Below are 15,784 nucleotides of genomic sequence, written 5' to 3' on the forward strand. Positions count from 1 at the left end.
ACCAGTGACGACGACTTCACTACCACCACCACCAGTAACGACATATCCACCACCGCTAGCATCTCCGATATGGTGTGTTTTCTCATATTCTGATCAGAATATCTTCCTCCTACCATCGATGTCACGTTATCACTACCCCTTCATGTCTAAACATCCATTGTCACCGCTTCCACACACTCTGTTCTGCAGAACTATGAGATTCGGTAGATATATGATTTTTTTATGCTAGATCTACATTTCCTCCTTCATGTCTACAACTTTTTCAGCTAGATCTCGTGATGTGGAAGGAGTTCCGATGAGATCTCGAGATATGAAAGGATTTCCGAGGAAATCTAATGTTCAGACAAAGGAGTTTTGGTGGAATCCAAGCCATGCTGGCATCTAGATGTGCGATTTCCGCTCCATATCTAAGAGATCCACCACCATTAAACCACTATAGAACCACCAGTAGCGTCTTCCTCCTCCAGATCTGTAAGTTCTACCACTAATTGCCACCAGAAACGACAACTACAATGTCACTGACGACTGACGAGGCCAGATACACGAGCACCAACAACCGACGAGACCAGATCTATGAGATCCTTCAAGTGGCAAAGCTAGATCGATGAGATTTGGTGGTGTTGTTACAACCGATGTGCCATAATGTGTCACTCATCATCTTCTCCACAGCAAGTACATTATGATGAGACTCATATGAGTGTTTTTTTAACCTTTGTACAATTATTTTCATGTTTATTTATTGTGTTTTACATCTTACTCCATCTTTGCTACCTATTATGTGTTAAAGGCTTAGTAAAAATCAAAATCAAAAGTCATTTCATGATGCACACAATGTGTTTGATGATTTGCCTGAATGATGTATTTTGTACTGTGAATAATGTATTTTGTACATTAATTTATGTATAAGTGTATAAATTTATGTATTAATATACGAATAACCTAAATCCTACTTTGATTTTTTTTGTATTTATTAATAATATGAGTTGTAAAAATATTGTTAATGGTTTTTTTGATGCACACAAGGTGTTTGATCATTTGTGTGAATGAAAATTATAAAATTTGAAAAGTGTCTTTGAGTTGTGAACATTGTAAATGAGTGTCATAAACTTCTTTATTAAACTGTGAATTAAAGTCTTGAAATGTGAGTTTAAGTAGAGAATATAGTTATGAATGTATAATTTTTGTGTATTAAACTGCAAATTTATTATACTAAGTTGTGAATTTGTGTATTAAACTGTGAACTGACTATATTTGTAACATCCCAGAATAGCAAGAGTAAAGTTGAAGGGCTAAAAGAGTAAATTGGGAAGGGGAACTCGGTGAGTCCATGGGGGGGACTCGGCGAGTAGGGTCGCGACTTTGGTCGTGTGTTAAGTAGCCGACTCGGCGAGTCAGAGGATGGACTCGGCGAGTAGGCGCTGAGTGGAGAAAACCCTAAATTCAGAGGTTTATCCCTATATAAAGAAAATCATATCGTCTCCCCAGCCTCCTTATCATTCCTTGAGTTCCAGAAGCCCTAAATTAGTGAGGAGACCCCATTGTTGAGTGAATTAGAGCTTGGAGAAGGATATTTGGTGCTTTAAGCTTGAAGATTGGAGGCTTGTATCAGGAAGCTTGGGGGAATCAGGAATCTACAGTTGGTTGGGCTCATTCTAAGGGTAAGGAACCATCTCCTTAAGCTATTTTCTTCATGGGTTCATGTGTGGTGGTTGATATGACATCTAATTTGAGATAGAAGCTTGGATCTGAGGATGCTACCTCAGATCTAAGCTTGGGTTGGTCTTGTATGTCATAAAGTCCCTGTTGATGAGTGATTGAAGGAGCTATCTTGTCCCAAACCCAAACCCTAGAGTGAAAATTCCTAGATCTCCTTGGATTCACGTAAAGTTTGCCAATTTACGTGATGGATGGCCTTAGGAAAGGTAGATCTATGGTTTGGATCATCTACATGGCTTGGAAAGCCTCTGTATGGATTCAGACCCGGTGGGACTCGGCGAGTCACATGGATGGACTCGGCGAGTTGCTTGAAGATAGGCTGGAACTCGACGAGTTGGAAGAACAACTCGGCGAGTTGGATGAAGATGGCCTGGAACTCGACAAGTTGGAAGAACAACTCGGCGAGTAGGTTGAAGATAGCCTTAGACACGACGAGTCTGTTCTTAGACTCGGCGAGTCTTGTCGAAGAGTCCCAACCTTTTCTGGTTGAGCCGAGAATCGGTGAGTCAAGGGATGATTCGGTGAGTTGTGTGTGAGTGGACTCAGAGTTGTTGAACTCGGCGAGTCTCGGGGTGACTCGGCGATTTGGGTCGCGGATTGAAGGAAATTCTGAGCATGGGGACTCGGCGAGTCACCGAGTTGACTCGGCGAGTAGAGTCAGTCAGGGGTTGACTTTGACTTTGACCAAGGGTTGACCAGTTGGTTTCCAGGGGCATTTTGGTAATTGTTGAATATTGTTTTGAGTTCAGTGCCTTGGTGGTTGTCCAGTGGTGGAGACCTTATCAGTGATCGGAGCAGCTTGGGTTATCTGTTCAGTCGGCAGTTTCGAGGTGAGTTATCCTCACTATATCAACAGGGTCTACGGCACCAAGGCCGTCCCTTTATCGGATTGAGATCCGGGTATTTGTTGTATGTTATTGCTTTGATATGCTGCATCCTGGTAGCTAGGATGGTATATGTTAGAGACCTGGTAGAGATCGGTATCCTGAGATGTAGGGTGATGCTATGCTAGTGACCTGTTAGGTCGGTATCCTGGCTAGCATAATGATGATATGTTATGTGATCTGTTTGATCGGTTTGTTGACTGTGAATTGTTATATGATTGTATGCTTATGTGCACATGGTTGTTTGGATTGGAGTTGGGTTGAGGCGGGTCCTGCTTTGTGCTGTAGGCCAAGATACCCAGGGCGGACCGGTTGTCCCGAAGGCCCAGCGAGCGGTCCAAATAGGCTGTAGGCCCCAAGAGGGCGGACCAGACGTGCCGAGGCTCGGAGAGTGGACCAGGCTGACTGAAGGCCCGGTGCGGGCGGACCAGTCATACTGTAGACTCAGAGAGTGGACCAGGTGGATTGAAGCCCGGTGCGGGCGGACCAATCACACTGCAAACTCGATGTATATGGCTAGACTCGGAGGGTGGACCAGGTGGACTGTTGGCCGGTGCGGCGGACCAGTCACACAGTAGACCCGAAGTGCATGGCTGTTTTGTGATCAGATATGATATGGAATGTTAAGCGTGTATGGTATATGTGGTTGGTATTTTGGGGATAGCTCACTAAGCTTTCGGACTTACAGTTGTGGTTTTATGTTTTTCAAGTTCTTCAGGAGACCATGGCAAGGCAAAGGCGCGATCGTACCGCTCCTCATGCTTTTGGTCGTGATGTGATTCTGGGAATACTTTAAATAAATTGTATTGAAAACCTTTTTGTAATAACTTTAATGGAATCGGGTTGTTTTTGAAAAATTTAAATTGGTTGGAATTTTTCGGTCGTTACAAGTTGGTATCAGAGCCTTGGTTTGAGTGAATTGGAGGAACACTCGTGTGACTCCAGTCTCAAATTGAGGAGAGTTTTCAAAAGAGAATTAAAAATGGTTTTCAAAATGAGTAAAGGAGGACGCGGAGGTACGATCAGCCGGAGCCAGTAAGTAACCCCAAAATACCATACATGATATTTGTTTTTGAGCTTGATAGAACAGCATGCTAGTGCTAGGCTAGGGATTTTCAGGATTTCATGATAATGCTGCCTGATTTGTGATGCCTGTAGCCTAGGGTTTCCTTGTAGGAGATTTCCAGTGTTACTCTAGTAGTGAGGGTTGAGCGTTTGTTATGCATGTTTTCACTAGGGTGTAGTGGTAGTACTTCATACAAATATGGGTAGGTGTGGAAGGTCGTATAGGCCCGTACTACTGAAAGCACAGGACCCATACGCGTATCAGGGAAACCATGACCTCTAGGGTTGGGTTGAGAGAGTTGGTTCCCGGGATAGTGGGAAGAGTCTGAGATTTTGTGGTGTTTTTCAGTACGGAGATTCCGAGGCATGTTGGGAGTGGATTCGGGTCAGGATCGGGAGCAGGAGAGGGAGTTCTGGGCAGGTCTGTACCGCCCGAGGTTATTGGTCAGATGAACACGTGCGAGTTGGATGCGAGGATTCGTAAGATCCTGCGTGATGAGATTGCTGCGTTGTTCCGGGCTGAGTTGTCGGAACTATTTGGGTCGATCAAGACCGCCATGGTTGAGTATTTTGATGAGCGCTATGCAGCCCTCACAGAGACGGCTGTCGCGACGGCTACAGCGGATGTAGCAGCGGCAGGAGGAGGAGCTGGTCGGGGTTTTCAGTATCGGGACTTCGATAATACGAAGCCTCCCACCTTTGATGGAGTTCAGGACCCGATTATTGCTATGAGGTGGTTATCGGACGTGGAAGGGTGTTTCTTCACGTGTTCATGCCCTACTGATCAGAGGGTGATGTAACAACGCAAATTTTCAAACAAAATTTTCATTTTAAAAAATAAAGTATTTCCATTCAAAACAAGGCATAAATAATTTAAGTGTCATGTCAAATACAAATTGTCTAAATCCCAAGATCATAAAAACATCCTTCAGTGTGTATCGATCATGCCGGCGCCTTCCCACGGTCCTCGCTAGTACCTGAAACACATACATAACAACTGTAAGCATAAATGCTTAGTGAGTTCCCCAATATACAACTTACGCACATACGCCTTTCCAGGCCCTGACCTATCGGTCCATGTGTCTCAGGGGACTTCCGTCCCTGCTGGGTAAACCTTCCGGTCCTACCCACGCCGACCTTCCGGTCCATCACACAACATATTGCCTTCCGGCCCATAACATATGGCCTTCCGGCCCATAATATAATCGCCTTCCGGCCCATAACATACATAGCACATATAACAAACAGCTTACCACATATAGCATACATATCACATATCATATCTGACCTTCCGGTCACACAGTCAAACCCTTCCGGGTACAGTATAGTGAGAAGACTCACCTCGTGAATGCTGAAAGCTAGCAAATCCTAAAATCACTCGTGCATAATCCGACGAGCTACAACCTCCCTATAACATCACATATCTCTCATTAACACTTATATCTTCTAAGTGTGACTATCCCTAAGAAGTCAAACTTAGGTCAACTCTGGTCAATCGTCAACGGTCAACGGTCAACTCGACCGGACTCGGCGAGTCTAGACGTCCTCCAACTCTCTGAGATTCCCTATCTACTCGTCGAGTATCCTCCTTGACCCGACGAGTTACTCCTGGAAGAATCGCGGGGCCACCCCGACTCAACTCGCCGAGTCTGAAGAACAACTCGACGAATCCCAGTTAATCTTCAAGCTACTCGCCGAGTCTGTTCATCGAACTCGGCGAGTCCATGCCATGCAACCGCTCAAACTGCATCCTAAGGTCAGAAATGCCTCGACCATTCCTAGGTCTGGCCTTCCTAGGCTGATCCATCACGTAAAGTCCTCATTTCAATGCTCATGATACACCATATGATTCATAATTTACATTTTGACCTAAGGCATAAGGATTCCAATCCAAAACCTTCATCAATTCCCGAAATGCACAGACATGGGACATTCTGGACCTCCAAAGGTCCCAATACAGGGTTACAATCGATTAGGGGACTAGGGTAACATTCAATCTATTCACAAAAGGGTTCCATAAACCCTAATTCCATAATCACATCAACATAGCAGAGTATACTCGAATTCTTACCTGGATGATGTATTCTCTGTGTCCCCAATCCTCAGAATGTGACTCCCTTGCTGTTCCTTTAGCCAATCCCTTCTCTTCCTTGCACAACAACTCTTCTATAATCAACAATGGCCTATAATCCTTGCTCCAGATGCACACAATCGATTTAGGGTTCTTCTCAGAAGGCTAAAATGAACAATGACGGCCAATAAGTCCCTTTTATACGTCCCAAACCTGAACGGTTAAGGTTTTCGCTAAACAGCGTAGACTCGCCGAGTCCATATCTGGACTCGTCGAGTCCAGTTGCGAACCCGTGACCAAGTCTGCGATCCTACTCGGCGAGTCTAGGCTCCAACTCGCCGAGTCCCCTCTTAAATCACCCCAAAACATAATTTAACAATACCTGAGATTCCGGGCTGTTACAACTCTCCCCCACTAGGATTAGACTTCGCCCTCGAAGTCTCACTCTGAAAATAGTTCCGGATGCTGCTCCCGCATCTCACGTTCCGGCTCCCAAGTCATTTCCGATCCCTTACGGTGTTGCCACTGAACCAACACCAGAGGTACTTCCTTGTTCCTCAGAACCTTGATCTTCCGATCCCTGATGGCCACTGGTCTCTCGGCATAATTCAGGCTCGCATCCACCTGAATGTCCTCTAATGGAACCACTGCCGACTCATCGGCTATGCACTTCCTCAATTGCGACACATGGAAGGTGTCGTGGATCTGCCCCAACTCTGCTGGCAACTCCAAACGATAGGCTACCCGGCTTATCCTTGCAATCACACGAAATGGCCCAATATACCGGGGCCCCAACTTGCCCCTCTTCCTGAATCGAATCACTCCTTTCCAAGGAGAGACCTTCAGGAGAACGAAGTCGCCGACTTGAAACTCAAGCTCGGATCGGCGCCTGTCTGCATAACTCTTCTGTCGGCTCTGGGCGGTCAATAACCTCTGTCTAACTTGCTGAATCTGCTCTGTCGTCTGAAGCACGATCTCTGTGCTGCACATCACCCTCTGCCCCACCTCTCCCCAGCAAATGGGGGTCCGACATCTCCTACCATACAACAGCTCAAAAGGTGGCATACCAATGCTCGAATGATGGCTGTTGTTGTAGGAAAACTCTGCCAAGGGTAAATACGCATCCCAGCTACCCCTGAAGTCTAACACACATGCTCGAAGCATGTCCTCCAGCGTCTGAATCGTCCGCTCGCTCTGACCGTCTGTCTGGGGACGGTATGCGGTACTAAAATGCAATTTAGTACCCAGCTCCTCATGGAATTTCTTCTAGAACCTGGAAGTGAAGCGCACATCACGGTCTGAAACAATCGAGATCGGCACCCCATGCCGAGATACCACTTCTCTCACATATATCTCCGCCAACTTCTCCGCTAAAGAACTCTCGCTGATGGCAAGGAAGTGTGCACTCTTCGTCAACCTATCCACAATCACCCAAATTGCATCAACTCCCCTGGCAGTCCTCGGCAATTTGGTGATGAAATCCATAGTGATCTGTTCCCACTTCCACTCGGGGATCTCCAATGGCTGTAACTTGCCATGCGGTCTCTGGTGCTCGGCCTTAACCCTACGGCAGGTCAAACACCTCTCAACGAACCATGCAACGTCCCTCTTCATACAGGGTCACCAATACTCTTTCCTCAAATCCAAATACATCTTCGTAGCACCGGGATGGATCGAGAATTTCGATCTATGAGCCTCTTCCATCAAAGTAATACGCGTACCGCCCACGAACGGTACCCAAATCCGACCCTGAAACGTCATAAGCCCTCGTCCATCCTTAACGAACTCTGAAATTAACCCCACAACCCGCTCTTTCTTCTGCATCTCTGGTCGCACAGCCTCGGCCTGTGCCCCACGAATAGCATCCAATACTGGAGTCATCACAGTCAATCTCAAACATACATCTCACAATGGAGTGCTCTCCGCCCTGCGGCTCAATGCATCGGCTACCACATTAGCCTTGCCTGGGTGGTACAGGATCTCAAAATCATAATCCTTGACCACATCCAACCACCTCCTCTGACGCATATTTAGGTTGGGCTGATCCATCAAATACTTCAAGCTCTTATGGTCCGTGTATATCGTACATCGAACCCCATACAGGTAGTGACGCCAAATCTTGAGAGCGAACACTACTGCCCCCAACTCTAAATCATGCGTGGGATATCTCGCCTCATGAGGCTTCAGCTGCCTCGACGCATATGCTATCACATGACCCCTCTGCATCAACACTGCACCCAGTCCCGAAATCGATGCGTCGCAATATACTACAAAATCTTCCATCCCTTCCGGGAGAGCTAATACCGGGGCTTCGCACAACCTCTGGCGAAGTGTCTCAAAGGAGGTCTGCTGCTCGGGCCCCCATGAGAATGCAACACCCTTCCGGGTCAATCTGGTGAGCGGCACTGCGATCTTGGAGAAATCCTTAATGAATCTCCGATAATACCCTGCCAACCCAAGGAAGCTCCTGATCTCAGAGGGTGACTTCGGCACCTCCCAACTCATCACCGCCTCAACCTTGGCCGGATCGACCAATATCCCTTCCTGATTAACAACATGTCCTAGAAATTGGACCTCCCGCAACCAGAAGTCACATTTGGAGAACTTTGCATAAAGCTTCTCCGACCTCAATACCTCAAGGACCTCCCTCAAATGCTTCTCATGCTGCTCTCTAGATCTCGAATACACTAGAATGTCGTCGATAAATACAATCACTGACCGATCCAACATCGGCCTGCATACCCTGTTCATGAGATCCATGAACACAGCCGGGGCATTGGTGAGCCTGAAAGGCATCACCACAAACTCATAATGCCCATATCGCGTCCTAAACGCTGTCTTCTGGACGTCCTCATCCCGCACTCTCACCTGATGGTACCCTGACCTCAGATCGATCTTGGAGAACCAAGATGCTCCCTGCAACTGATCGAATAAGTCATCGATCCTTGGTAATGGGTAACGGTTCTTGACCGTCAACTTGTTCAACTCCTGGTAATCAATGCACATCCGGTGTGAACCATCCTTCTTCTTGACGAACAGAATAGGTGCTCCCCACGGCGAGCTGCTCGGCCGAATGAATCCATTCCCCAGCAACTCCTGGAGTTGCGAGGACAACTCTTGCATCTCTGGAGGTGCAAGACGATAAGGCACCTTAGCAATAGGCGCGGCCCCCGGAACCAGATCGATACCAAACTCTACTTGCCTCACAGGAGGTACTCCCGGCAGCTCCTCGGGGAAAACATCTGGAAACTCACGCACCACAGGGACCTCCTCAACTGACTTCGGTCTCTCGGAAACCTCCCACGTATCCATCACATACGCCACAAAACCCTTACAGCCATGCTGTAGACACTGCCTCGCCCTAGCGGCCGAACAAAAAGCTGATCCCGAACGGGTACCCTCGCCGTACACCGAAAGAACTCCCCCACTATGGTCTCGTATAGTCACCAGCTGACGCTCACAGTCGATGACAACGCCGAATCGGCTCAACCAGTCCATGCCCACGATGACACAGACATCACCCATCACAATAAGAATCAGGTCAATCGGGAATTCGACCCCGAAAATCTCTAACACGCATCCCCGGAGAACCTCCGTGGCACAAATCACTCTCTCGTCAGCTATAGAAACTCTCAGAGGCCGACTCAACGACTCACGACTAACGCTGATATGCTGACTAAAGGCTAAAGATACAAAGGATCTACTCGCACCCGAGTCAAATAACACTAAGGCAGGCACAGAGTTCACAAGGAAAGTACCTACGCATATAATAACATAAGCATAACGTCTCGACATTAAAAATAATATACATGAATTACAGCATACCTGCCACAACATCGGGCGCAGCGCGGACCTCCTCCGCAGTCAGCTGAAAGGCCCTTCCCCGAGCCCTCGGGGCCTCGGCCTTCACTGGTTGAGTCGCAGTAGCTCTGGCAGCAGGTGCAGATCCCTGGAGAAGCTGAGGGCACTCGGCCTTCCTATGGCCTGTCTGGTTGCAATGAAAGCAAACAGTAAACCCCTTGGGGCACTCCCTAGCAATGTGCCCCTTCTTGCCACACTTGTAGCAAGCACCAGATCAACATGCCCCATCATGACCCTTGCCGCACTTTCCGCAAGTGCGGCCCTTCGAACCTCCTGTCCTCGAATCGGCGGACTTTATCCGCTTGGCTGCCGGCTAGGACTGAGCCGGTCGCCGGTCCACCCGCTGAGACTCGGCCTCCTCCCTGACCTGGGTCTCCAACTCGATCTCACGCTTCCTGGCATTCGCCTGAAGCTCAGCAAAAGTATGGTAGGTGGAGTTTGACACAAACTCCCGGATATCCCTCCTCAACACTCCCAAGTTCCGGCTCATCCGAGCCTGATCAGTGGACACCAGCTCGGGGCAGAACATCGCCCTCTCATGAAACTTCCGCGTGATCGCCGCAACCGAATCAGTACCCTGCTTGAGGGTTAAGAACTCCTGAACCAATCGTTCCCTCTCCACCGGGGGAACGTACTCGTCCCTGAACATAGCAGTAAACCCCTCCCATGTCACTGCTGTAATCTCTGCCAAAGTGAAGTTCGCCGTCACGAACTTCCACCAGTCCTTCGCTCCCAGACGGAGCTGGTTCAAAGCGAACCGTACCCTCAGGTGCTCCGGGCATGAACAAGTGTAGAAGCACCCCTCTATATCCGCGATCCACCTCATCGCAGCAATCGGATCTTGCGTCCCATCGAACTCTGGTGGCTTCGTGTTGCTGAACTCTCGGAACAGCAACGAGTCACCCCCCTGTGGCCTAGCAGCGGCCACAGCTGCGGTAGCTGCAGCGGTTACAGCCTCAGTCAATGCGGCGTACCGCTCATCAAACGTCTCCATCAGGGTGGTCTTAATAGACCCAAACATCTCCGGGATCTCGGCCCGGATCGCCGCAGCTACCTCCTCGTGAATCATCTGACGAATCTCCTCGTCACTCACATCGCTCGAACTCGCTCCGTGGCGTGGTCTAACCATGATGTCTCTGAAATACAACATAAAACTATCAGAGACTCCATCGAGTATAATCACACTCGATAACGCAACCCTACTCAGTCTCCGATATCCAGGGATTCTTACTTGGGTCTCCCACTGATCCGGTGTCTTCGGTAGTACGGGCCCAATACTACCGACCACACCGCATCAGTATTCATCCCAAATCTTCCTCCCCAAACCCCGGATAGTGAGTACTCTACTTCTGATATGCACTATCTACCTGCACGCTATCAAGCATCTCATATCGGCAACCCCCCTAGACTAAGGCATCACAAATCAGGCCACTCTAGTCCTATCATGAATACCTAGTCTTCTAGCATGCATAACAATTCATATCATAACTCATCTCAGAACATAATATTGTAAGGTATTTTGGGGATCTTTACCGTTCGGGTGCTGACTGATCGTACACACTGCTTCTTTCTTGTTCACCACAAAATCATTCATAAAAGTTTATGCCTTTATTTGTAAAAGTTTTCCTCAAATCCTCGGTTTGAGTTCAGTTACGCCCGAAGGTGCACCCGAATCCCTCAAACCAAGGCTCTGATACCAATTGTAACAACGCAAATTTTCAAACAAATTTTTCATTTTAAAAAATAAAGTATTTCCATTCAAAACAAGGCATAAATAATTTAAGTGTCATGTCAAATACAAATTGTCTAAATCCCAAGATCATAAAAACATCCTTCAGTGTGTATCGATTATGTCGGCGCCTTCCCACGGTCCTCGCTAGTACCTGAAACACATACATAACAACTGTAAGCATAAATGCTTAGTGAGTTCCCCAATATACAACTTACGCACATACGCCTTTCCAGGCCCTGACCTATCGGTCCTTGTGTCTCAGGGGACTTCCGTCCCTGCTGGGTAAACCTTCTGGTCCTACCCACGCCGACCTTCCGGTCCATCACACAACATATTGCCTTCCGGCCCATAATATAATCGCCTTCCGGCCCATAACATACATAGCACATATAACAAACAGCTTACCACATATAGCATACATATCACATATCATATCTGACCTTCCGGTCACACAGTCGAACCCTTCCGGGTACAGTATAGTGAGAAGACTCACCTCGTGAATGCTGAAAGCTAGCAAATCCTGAAATCACTCGTGCATAATCCGACGAGCTACAACCTCCCTATAACATCACATATCTCTCATTAACACTTATATCTTCTAAGTGTGACTATCCCTAAGAAGTCAGACTTAGGTCAACTCTGGTCAACGGTCAACGGTCAACGGTCAACTCGATCGGACTCGGCGAGTGCCATGGCGACTCGGCGAGTCTAGACGTCCTCCAACTCTCTGAGATTCCCTATCTACTCGTCGAGTATCCTCCTTGACCCGACGAGTTACTCCTGGAAGAATCGCGGGGCCACCCCGACTCAACTCGCCGAGTCTGAAGAACAACTCGACGAATCCCAGTTAATCTTCAAGCTACTCGCCGAGTCTGTTCATCGAACTCGGCGAGTCCATGCCATGCAACCGCTCAAACTGCATCCTAAGGTCAGAAATGCCTCGACCATTCCTAGGTCTGGCCTTCCTAGGCTGATCCATCACGTAAAGTCCTCATTTCAATGCTCATGATACACCATATGATTCATAATTTACATTTTGACCTAAGGCATAAGGATTCCAATCCAAAACCTTCATCAATTCCCGAAATGCACAGACATGGGACATTCTGGACCTCCAAAGGTCCCAATACAGGGTTACAATCGATTAGGGGACTAGGGTAACATTCAATCTATTCACAAAAGGGTTCCATAAACCCTAATTCCATAATCACATCAACATAGCAGAGTATACTCGAATTCTTACCTGGATGATGTATTCTCTGTGTCCCCAATCCTCAGAATGTGACTCCCTTGCTGTTCCTTTAGCCAATCCCTTCTCTTCCTTGCACAACAACTCTTCTATAATCAACAATGGCCTATAATCCTTGCTCCAGATGCACACAATCGATTTAGGGTTCTTCTCAGAAGGCTAAAATGAACAATGACGGCCAATAAGTCCCTTTTATACGTCCCAAACCTGAACGGTTAGGGTTTTCGCTAAACAGCGTAGACTCGCCGAGTCCATATCTGGACTCGTCGAGTCCAGTCGCGAACCCGTGACCAAGTCTGCGATCCTACTCGGCGAGTCTAGGCTCCAACTCGCTGAGTCCCCTCTTAAATCACCCCAAAACATAATTTAACAATACCTGAGATTCCGGGCTGTTACAGGTGAGGTGTGCTCTGAACCTGTTGAGGCTCGGGGCGAAGGATTGGTGGAGATTGACCACGGGGTCATATTCGATGCACAGAGGGCTGCGGTTTCATGGGATCAGTTCAGAGAGATGTTCAACACTCGTTATGTTCCGCGAGTTGAGAGGGAGAGATTGGCTCAGGAGTTCCTTGAGTTGAAGCAGGATTCGGAGTCGGTGACTGAGATCACTAGGATGTTCACTGAGAGGGCGATGTTTTGCCCTGAGTTCGCTTCGGAGCAGGCTCAGATGTCCCGATATCTGAGCATGCTCAAGAGGGATATCAGACAGTTTGTGTCTACGCAGAGGTGCGAGACTTTGTTGGAGTTGCAGGAGGCCGCCAGGCTGCGCGAGTTAGAGATTGAGGTGCAGATGCGTGAGTTGAGGCAGGCTCCGGTGCAGCTGCAGTCAGCGCCAAAACGGTCCAAGACCGTTGATTCTAGAGGGGGGATCTGAGTAGCCACACTTGTGGGAAGTGTGGGAGGAGTCACACCGGAGTTTGTAGGTCCAGTGGTGCATGCCGCAAGTGCGGAAAGGAGGGGCACTATGCGAGGGATTGTCGGCAGTCAGCGCCGGTTCGGGATTTGAGGATTTGTTATCATTGTCATCAGGTTGGACACTTGAGGGTCAATTATCTGCAGATTGCTGCAGGACCGGTGCAGGCTCCAGCACCGGCCACTTTGAGGATCACGGGGGGAGGTCAGGGTGGAGCGGAGCCCCCAAGGGCTCAGGGTCGTGCTTTTTAGCTTACAGTAGAGGAGGTCAGAGCAGTGCCGGATGCAGCTGCGGGTATGTTTCTTTATTGATGTCTTGTTATCTTGTGATTATTGTGGAGTATTGTTTATGTGCTAGTATCTTTGTGTGGTTTTCGGTGTGGTATTCATTGTTCTTGAGAGTTGTAGTATGGTTATCATTCATGAGGGTTATTAGTGGAAATCTGGCGTTGGTCTGAATGTCGGGTAGCATCTGTTTTCTGAGGAGTGGTTAGCTGCAGATTGAGTTTCTTTCGAGCGGGATGATCAGTGTGGAAATGTGATTTTTGGTGAAGGTTGTTAGTGCTAGTGGGAATCAGTCCGCGTGTCAGTGATGGTTTTGTGCAGGGTTGTTTTGGGTGGTCGGTGATAACGACCGGTGGTTGATAATCAGTGCTATAAGTGGGGGAGAATTGGAAAATTCTCCGGAAGATCGATGAGCATGTGAGGTTGCTTAGCTGTTTGGGATTCAACAGTGTTCTATCAGTCCAGAGTGTAGGCTGGTAGGAGTAAGTGTCGGGCATGCGGGGCGGGATACAGACCTAGTGCATTTGATTGTGAAAGGCCTGGGATTAGGCCGGGATCGATTATGTGTGATGGAGATAGAGTTCGGAACCCCTAGAGGGCTAGAACAGTATGCATGGGAGGGTTTCCCGGAGAGATAGCTCGGAATGATGAATGTTAGTTGAGCGTTTCCGGATAGACTGAAGGCCGGTAGACGTACCAGTCAGGCCGAAGGCTCGGAGAACGGTTCAGCCAGACTGAAGGCACTGGAGGGCGGTCCAGATTGGCTGAAGGTTCTGAGAATGGTCCAGATTGGCTGAAGGCCTGTTAAGGCGGTCTAGTCATGCTGAAGACTCTGCAGGTATTGATAGATCGGTTCGAGGAAATGGATTGAGTATCTTGCGATGTGTTAGCATTAGAAGGTCTGGCCCCGAGTATTGATCTTGATTAGTGGAGATGGTGCATGGACTCGAGAGTCCTTGCGAGCAGAGTCAGAGCATGTGTTTTGGATGGATAGCGGATACGCTATGAAGGAGTGGTGTAGCATTGGGCGAGCGCCGTGGCACTTGTGGTAGTATCAAGGCAGCCAAGTGGTTTTCCTTGGTAAGGAAAGAGAGAGGAGTGTAACTCCGAGAGGGAGTGCAAATTCACGGAAGTGAAAGCGGCAGAGCAGAGTTATGATTAGAGTGATCCAAGTATGGTCATTAAGCAGCGTGTTTGCGGCAGTGGAATGGAATCACATCCGGTTTGGGATGTCTACTGAGGTCGCGGAAGGAATTCTGCGGGTGTAGAGCCAAGAGGCTCGGAAGGGATGCAGGGAGGGAGTCTTGGGCTCTCAGTGTGATTCTGATCAGGTAATTGTGTATATAGTAGTGGTTCATCCTGGGGGATGTTTGGAAATGTCATCAGTGTAACGGGTTTTCCCAACCCGAGGGTGCTAGAGCTAGTTCAGCATGTGTATGTGATTGCAAGAGGAGAACTCATGGGAGTTGCTCTGAAGAATGTGTCTTTCTGTCAGCAGAATGGTTAGAGTTGGACTCGGATCGGGAATCCGATGGTGCATGGTTATTTTCTAGCTCATATAGGTTGAGTGATGGTTGCGATTTGGAGCAGTGTTGCTTCATGAGTAGTACTCAGTTGTTAAGTGGGGTTATCAGTGGGTAAAACCGGTGGCCGGCTTGAGACGGTGGTTAGGACACCGTAAGGAAGGAGAAACTGAGTTTCTGGTTCTATGGTTGTGTTTCGAGGAATCTGGTTGGGTTAATGCCAGGTGGCGCATTGCGGGAATATTTCTAAGAGTTGAGTTGTTGCAGGCTTCGAGGACGAAGCCTAATTTAAGTGGGGGAGAATTGTAACATCCCGGAATATCAAGAGTAAAGTTGAAGGGCTAAAAGAGTAAATTGGGAAGGGGAACTCGGCGAGTCCATGGGGGGGACTCGGCGAGTAGGGTCGCGACCTTGGTCGCGTGTTAAGTAGCCGACTCGGCGAGTCAGAGGATGGACTCGGCGAGTAGGCGCTGAGTGGAGAAAACC

The sequence above is a fragment of the Lactuca sativa genome, chromosome 8 (assembly GCF_002870075.4).
Source record: "Lactuca sativa cultivar Salinas chromosome 8, Lsat_Salinas_v11, whole genome shotgun sequence".
Lineage (NCBI taxonomy): Eukaryota > Viridiplantae > Streptophyta > Magnoliopsida > Asterales > Asteraceae > Lactuca > Lactuca sativa.